This window comes from Pteropus alecto, unplaced genomic scaffold, assembly GCF_000325575.1.
Source record: "Pteropus alecto unplaced genomic scaffold, ASM32557v1 scaffold117, whole genome shotgun sequence".
Lineage (NCBI taxonomy): Eukaryota > Metazoa > Chordata > Mammalia > Chiroptera > Pteropodidae > Pteropus > Pteropus alecto.
In genome coordinates this window covers 1140629-1148116 of record NW_006440642.1, presented here as the reverse complement: position 1 = coordinate 1148116, position 7488 = coordinate 1140629, and the positions used below count along the sequence as shown (strand labels likewise).

General features: G+C 40.5%; 1 pseudogene; it reads right to left on the bottom strand.

The window, feature by feature from the left end:
* Positions 1-1385: 1385 nt before the first annotated feature.
* LOC102896967 lies at positions 1386-2856 on the bottom strand (annotated as a pseudogene).
* Positions 2857-7488: the final 4632 nt, after the last annotated feature.

Genomic DNA, 7488 nt, shown 5'->3' with positions numbered 1-7488 from the left:
ATTGGCCCATCTTCATTCTAGGGAGCACTGTGTCAATCTCTGAATTGTGTTGCTGCTTCTCCGACTTTTGCTTTATATGCTGGCCCCAGGAGTCTATGGCCTAGGGACACCCACTGAGCCTACATCTCATTTCAGAAATCATCACTTGCCCTGCCCATGGTCCCCATCCCCGAGCTTGGCTTTTTGTTTTGGCTTCTGCTGTTTTGTCCTGCTCTCTTCTTTGCCCTCCTCGTGGGTTAGATCTTTGACTCAGCACCACCCAGATCATTGGTGCCTGCCCTTGTTCTCCTAGGCACTGCCCTATCAGTAACCTATGGGGGAACCAGGTGTGGAAACCTATAGTGGCACCAGCCCTGCCCTCCATGTCCAGATCCGAGCCCCAGTCTTACTTCATGAGCAGCCCCAAGAGCTCTTGATGGAGACTGCGATTAAATTGACCATGTTTTGAGGAATTAGGTGTTGTAGCACCAGCCCCTCTACAGAATGTTGAAAATTGTCCCCTTGGGAACCTACTTCCCACTCTGATTTCTTTTCTAATCCCAGTCTGCAACCTGGTTCCTGATTTTGAGCTTCGCCTTGTTTCTCTGTTGCTGGGCACCGTCCCAGGCTATCATCTACCAGGGTTCTGAGTTTTTGATTCTTTAAAACACAGTGCCCTGTGCTCTCTGTACCGCTGCTGCCCACCATCCCAATGCTGAGGCCACCTCTTCAGAACTCTAATGGGGAGACCTCAAGGACCACTGGTCGGGAAGTATAAATAGTGGCTCCTCCCATCCAATAAAGCTTATTCACTTATGTAAAGCAGTGTAGTCTGGCCCAGAGTCAGCCTACATAAGTGTTACTTATTGTTACTATTGTTGCTATCACAGTATAATTAAAGTAGGCAAGGTGTGGCCCCCCAAAGAGGAAGGCATACATTGTAATTAAAAATAATAAACCATATTTTAAAGGTTGTTGGATAACCCCTTACCCCGTTACATTGCCTCAAACTGTGCTTCATGTATCTGGCAGGTAGGACTCACTCACCTTGACCTTTCATGGGTTAGGACTTCTCCTTTATTTATTTATTTTTTAATCCAATACAATTTTTAAATAAAGATAATTACAAAAGATAGAAAAATCAGCTCAGAAAGGCCAATTATTTCTTTAATAGATCAGTTTTTTGACATACTAACTCACATCAATTTTAAAACTATCATATAAAGCATGGTGGAGAAAAGACATTTTGCTTCATAATTAGAACACTCACAATAGAACTTGCCAAGAAAAACAAAAACAAAAAAGCCATTTTGAAAATAAATACAGTCCATGCCAAAGTAGTATAAAATGAAGCCAGAAGTCTTCAAAAAAATTTTTTTTCTTTCCAACATTTTCTCTTTTTTGTGTGTGTGTTCTGAAATTGGTGAGACTTTCAAATTCAAGGGCTGCTGAGCTGTTCTGATTTGGCTCCTTTGGTATCTGTTTTTTCTCCACTATTATTCTTGGATTTATTTTCCTCCTTAACATTCGCTTTTTTGTCCTGTTTCCTTCTTGTCTTCCTCGATTTTAGCTTTCTTTGCTCTTTTCTTATGATCAGCCACATTTCTACAATCTCCTTCTCCTTCATCCTCTGAATCTGAGAATTCTTCATCACAAGCTACCCGTTTATCTGATGCCCGAATAGAAATTATCTTGTCTAGATCTTCTCCATCTTCATCTCCACTATCTTCATGAATAGCGCCTTCTGGAATAGCTTGCATTAGAACACCAGCTGCATAAGGTAACATGAATAAATTTTCAAATACATGCTGTTTTACTTTTTCCATATATTTTGGAGTGTTCTGGTTTGTCATGTTTGAAGGACTAATATGCAATTTGAAGTTTGGTCTAAAATACTCAAAGTAATCGTTATATGGCAATTCATTGGGAATCTCACAATCAAGGGCAACTCAGTCTCCTATGTCTAACACTGAGCAACATTATGGATTTTGTATCCACCTCCCCCAAGCATCAGAAATGGTAAAATGAAAGTTTTTACAACTTCTATATATTTAGCATGACCTTCGATCATCAGATTGAAGCAACCTAGTCTATCACCAGATAGAGAGTCTGCACCACACTAACATGATAGCACTAGGTTGATATGTTTTCATCCCTTTTGAGATAATAGGCTTACACATCTGCCCATATGACTCATCATCTATACCATCTCTTGCTGGAAAATGGACAGCATAGTATTTGTCTTTTCTTGCACCAATACCCTTAAGTCTCCTGTTCCAGGGAAGTATTCACCGTATGTATGGAAGGATACAGTCATTATACGATCTGTTGTATAAAAAGCTTCTTCAACATCATCACCATGATGGGTATCAATATCAATATATAAGACTCTCTGATAATACTTTAGTAATTCAAGGATGGCAAGCACAATATCATTAACAGAACAGAATCCTGATGCTTCTGATTTCTTAGCATGATGTAATCCTCCAGCCCAGTTATCAGTTTGTTGTCTATTTAACTTGACAGCCCCAGCAATCAAGCCACCAGTTGAGAGCTGACAAAACTCAGAGTCCATCAAATACTGGACAATCTTCTCCAACGTTAAATCTCTGCATTTGCTTACTATACTCAGACATGTTATCTGACAGAAATTTGATGTACTCATCACTGTGATATTTTGTCATTTCTTCAACAGTGGCCTTATGGGGCCTGTATATTTCCATTTTTTGTATATAAGCTGTAATTTAGCAGCAAGTTATGGGTCATGCGGATTCTATGAGGTTTCAAAGGATGGCCCTGTCCATAATAATAATTTCCAATATCACCACTGTAGTAGTAGCAGACTTTCTTCATGCTGCCTCCCTGACTGTATGCCATCGGCTCCCCGGCCACCGCAACCTTCAGGCTACGGCTCCTCCTCCTCCTGCTGCTGCCACGCCCCCCAACCCGCCCTCCCGCGGCTCAGAGGCGAGAGAAGGGCTGGGCTACGGACTTCCCTCTTGATCTATTCCTGTGGCTTCACTCTGTTTGTTACCCAGTGGTTCCTATCATCCGATCCTGTGTCCCTGTGAAGTCATCTCTCTCCCTCACTACAGATGACCCTCCACCTGGACAAAGACTGAGGGCTGTTAATTGTCCTCCCCCTAAAGACCTATGGAAGTATGAGGAGTGGGTTACTCGGAGAGTGTACAGGACCCACTGGCCTTCTTACATTATAAATAGACTTAGGCAAGAGGCATCTTTTAGTCGGGGAACTGGACTCCAGTGGACATGGGCTTTGTAATAGGAAGATACAAGGTTATCGGAAAGCTGCAGAGGTGTTCCTGACAGGCTCCAGAACAGAGGACATCTACCATCAAGGCCATATGGCCACTGAGGAAAGTTAGCCAGGGTGTCAGCTTGCAATAACCGGGAAGGAGGAGGAGCTTCACCAAAAGGAAGAGAAAACATGTGGCTTCCTTAGAGCCTGGTCCTATGTCTGGTACATAAGAATAATGTATGAAAGAAAGAATGAATGGATAAGTTAATGCAAGGAGAGAAGGAAAGAGAAAGAATATTATAAAATAGAGTATCAGGCAAACTAAGAAATAAATGAGTCAAGAGCAAGATTTGGCTTCTAGCAACCTAGAACTTTCCTTCTCTGACTCTTTTCCTTCCTCCCTTCCTCCCGCTCCCCATGAGGCAATGTTCTGTCCTGGAAGAGGTACTAACTCCTGTTCCTACCAGGGTGGTAGCCTGGCTGATCAGAGAGGGCACTGTATGCAGGAAGAAAGCCAGTGGTCTGGCTCTGAAGTGTGATGTGGGGCCTGCAGGGCCTAGGGGAGAACCACAGTTTGAAGCAGGCCTATTAGCAGCAGGGCTGAGCAGAGGACTTGGTTTCAAAAAGAACTAGTAGGAATAGCTGGAATCGGGTTCAGGTGGGATGCCAAAATGAAGCAAATGTTATCTCTAGTACAAGAAGATCTTTGGGATAAAACTTTAAATTACCAATAAGTATGGCTCATTTGTATAACGATGTGTAACTGTTAAAAGAATTTTATTCATTTGCCATGAAATTCACCCTTCTAAAGGGTGAATCTAGTGGTTTTTAGTATATTCAGAGTTGTGCAACCATTTCCACTATCTAATTCTAGAACATTTCATCACCCTGTATCCATTAAGAGGCATTCCCCATTTCCCATTCTCATAGTCCCTGGCCACCACTAATCTACTTTCATTCTATGAATTTGCCTATTCTGGACATTTCATATAAATGGAATCATACAATGTGCATGTGGTCTTTGGGGTCTGCTTTTTCACTTAGCATAATGTTTTCAAGGCTTACTCATATTGTAGAATGTATCAGTACTTCATTCCTTTTTATGGCTGAGTAATATTCTATTGTTTGGATATGTCACATTTTGTTTAACCATTCGTCAATTGATGACTACTTGTATTATTTCCACTTTTTGCCTATTGAGAATAATACTGCTATAGACATTTGTGTACAAGTTTTTGTGTGGACACGTTTTCATTTTCTCTTGATTATACAGTATCTCCTGCTGTTTGAAAGCTTGCATTATGTCACTTCCCTTTTACGAAAGACCTACATCAGTACCTGTTTTTTGCTAACCATAAGAAATCCAAAGAGGATTTTCTCTTTTACAAAAAAGGCAAAAAGCAAAAATAACATCCCACATTTGTTTTGTAGTGAGCCTTTGTAGAGGCAGCACGAGCTGAGCAGTGAGAGTGCACTGCTTTCCCTGTATGTGAGTATTATTTTAGGTTTTATGCGTTATTTGGCATGATTCAGCAGGTTGTTTTTGGGGTCTGGGAATGCTCTTTTTTTTTTTTTCAGATAGATTAATAGTAATTGCCTCTTCACTTTAGGTCTGTTCAGTTTACAAAGTATTTCATAGGAACACTCTACTTTCTACAGTGGCAGAAACCTGTATAAGAGTTGAGAGTTGTTGGCTCATATGTTAACTCTATGTTTATCTTTTTGGGGAATTACCAAACTGTTTTCCATAGTGGCTGCACTATTTTACATTTCTACCACCAATGTATGAGTGTTCCAATGTCTACATATTTTTGCCAACACTTGTTATTGTTTGTCTTTTTAGTCATGCTAGTAGGTGTGAAGCTGTACCTCATTGTGGCTTTGAATTGTACTTCACTAATTACTAATGAGGTTGAGCATCTTTTCATGCACATATTGGCCATTTGTATGTCTTCTTTGGAGAAATAGCTATAAGAATGTATAACTTTAACTCTATACACATATATTCATATTCCCCAGTACAGCCTGAGACTGTGCATGAGTTCTGATATTTGCTTCTTCAGTTATCTTCAGTGATTAGACTGGAGGAGAGAATTTCCTGAGGCTTCCTTGAAGGAAGAAGAATGCTGTATAGGTTGATGTTTTTCCTCAAAGTTGCTTTTCTTGGCTGTCAGGCGGCATATTTACTGTGGGGATTAAATTCTTTATTTAAATATGGGCACCATGATATTCAGTGGCTCACAGGGGTTCAGTGATACTAGTTATTTAAGTTCTTCATCTGTTCTGATTGGCTGACGCCCATGCTGTAATGGTTAATTGACATTTAGAATACCATGCTTGTGTATACATTATCTGGCTCACATATGTAATCGTATGCCTGGCATACGATTAGAAATTGTTAATTTTTTTTCCCCCTCCTTTTTTGGGCTCTTTTATATCCTACCATCATTGAGAGTAGGCCGTCGATTGCTAATATCTATTTTTTATTGTTTTACATCTCTGAATTTTCACCTCATTTGGGCCCTGGAGTGTGCTCTGATGCTCTTTAGTTGGTATGTTGGTTCTTTATCATGAAAACAAGATCTTTTCATATAGCCCTTTGCTGCAATGACTTTGGCAATTGCTCATAATCCCAGAGTCCCCTGCTGAGCCACTTGGTCTGTTAACTGGAAGATCCTTTTGAAAGGAAATCTTTCTGTGTAGACATACTGAGTTGACATTCAGTCATGTTCTCACTCACTGACACCCATCACCCATGGTGGTATGAGGGTTCAGAACAAATCACCCCAAGATGTGCCTCTGTTGGTATGCAGATTGTTTTGAGCCAAAGGCAACTTTAGCCCTTGGCTCAAGAGAAACTTCTGGCCCTCCCTTAACTACCTAGATGAATTTGAATTAGGGGCCTTGCCTAAACCTCTTTTGATTTATCTATAGGGCAGGACAAACTTCTATTCACTAAGCATTTGTTCTTATCATTCTGCAATGACCCTTTAAAGCCCCCAAGGCATCTTACCTCATCCCTAGCTCAGGATGTCTTATGTACTCATGTTCCTTTTCTATCTCTGAACTTCTCCTGCATGTGGGGTCTCTGATTCTCTCATGTACTAAATTTGGTTATTTTCTCTTGCTAATCTGTCTCATGTCTATTGATTAATAGACCAGCCAGAAGAACGTTGAGGGCTGAGACAAAGTTTGTTCCTCTCCACGGTGGCCAGGTGGCCATCGACTGGAGTGAATGAAAAAAAAGTGCTAATTGTGGGATTGTTCATAATGCTGAAAACAAATGAAAGTGTTATTAATAGGGGCTGGTTATATAAAGCATGGTACAGTTATATTGCAGAGGTTGCCACACTTTTTCTGTAAAGGGCCAGATAGTAACATTTTAGGATTTGTGGGCCACAGAGTCTCTGATACGATTATTCAACCCAGGTTGTTGTACCCAGGTGTTGTAATGCACATACAGCCATAGATAATAATATGTGTTGGCTGTGTTTCAGGAAAACTTTATTTAGGTGCTGGGCTATCTATCTTTGGGCTGCAGGCCATAGTCTGCTGACCTGTGATATAATGAACTCTTAACTATTTGGCTATTAAAAAGAATCAAATAGAATGTGTACTGACAAAGAAGTCCATCAAGCTGTTTAAACAAACACATAGATATTTTTTTTTTTGGGGGGGGTCAAAATTATGAACACATTTGTATAGGCATGAAAAAGAGCCTTAAATGACACACACCCAACTGTTAACAGTAATCACACCAAGTGATTTGAATTGGGGAAGTAGGAGGTGGGAACAGATGGGTACTTTTCCTTAACTTATTGTTTAAATGAGCACTGAGAGAGCCTTGCTTTTGTAATTAAATAAAATTCAATTGAGATTTTTTTTAATCCAAAAGAGTTTTACTAATCTTAATAATAATGTACATAAGCTAATATTCTGCATAAAGTATAAGAACTTCACAATCATAATAACCACATAGTCTCCGTTACGCAGTGCCTCTAAGCCACCGCATCCATCTCATGGTTATAAACGGGAGTCTAGATGGATAGATCTATGAACAAAGGGGAGGCAGGATGGGTCGAGAAGCCAGGTCAGAGCCTTGGTTGAGAAGTATGAGGCTGTCCTGGAGGCAGGATCTGAGGCAGAGCAGGGGGCAGAGGCATCAGTCTTCTAGTCAGCAAACCCCTCACATATAGCTCCTTCTAGGTCTGAAGGGTCTCAGGAATATTATAGCCACTTCTACTTAGTGG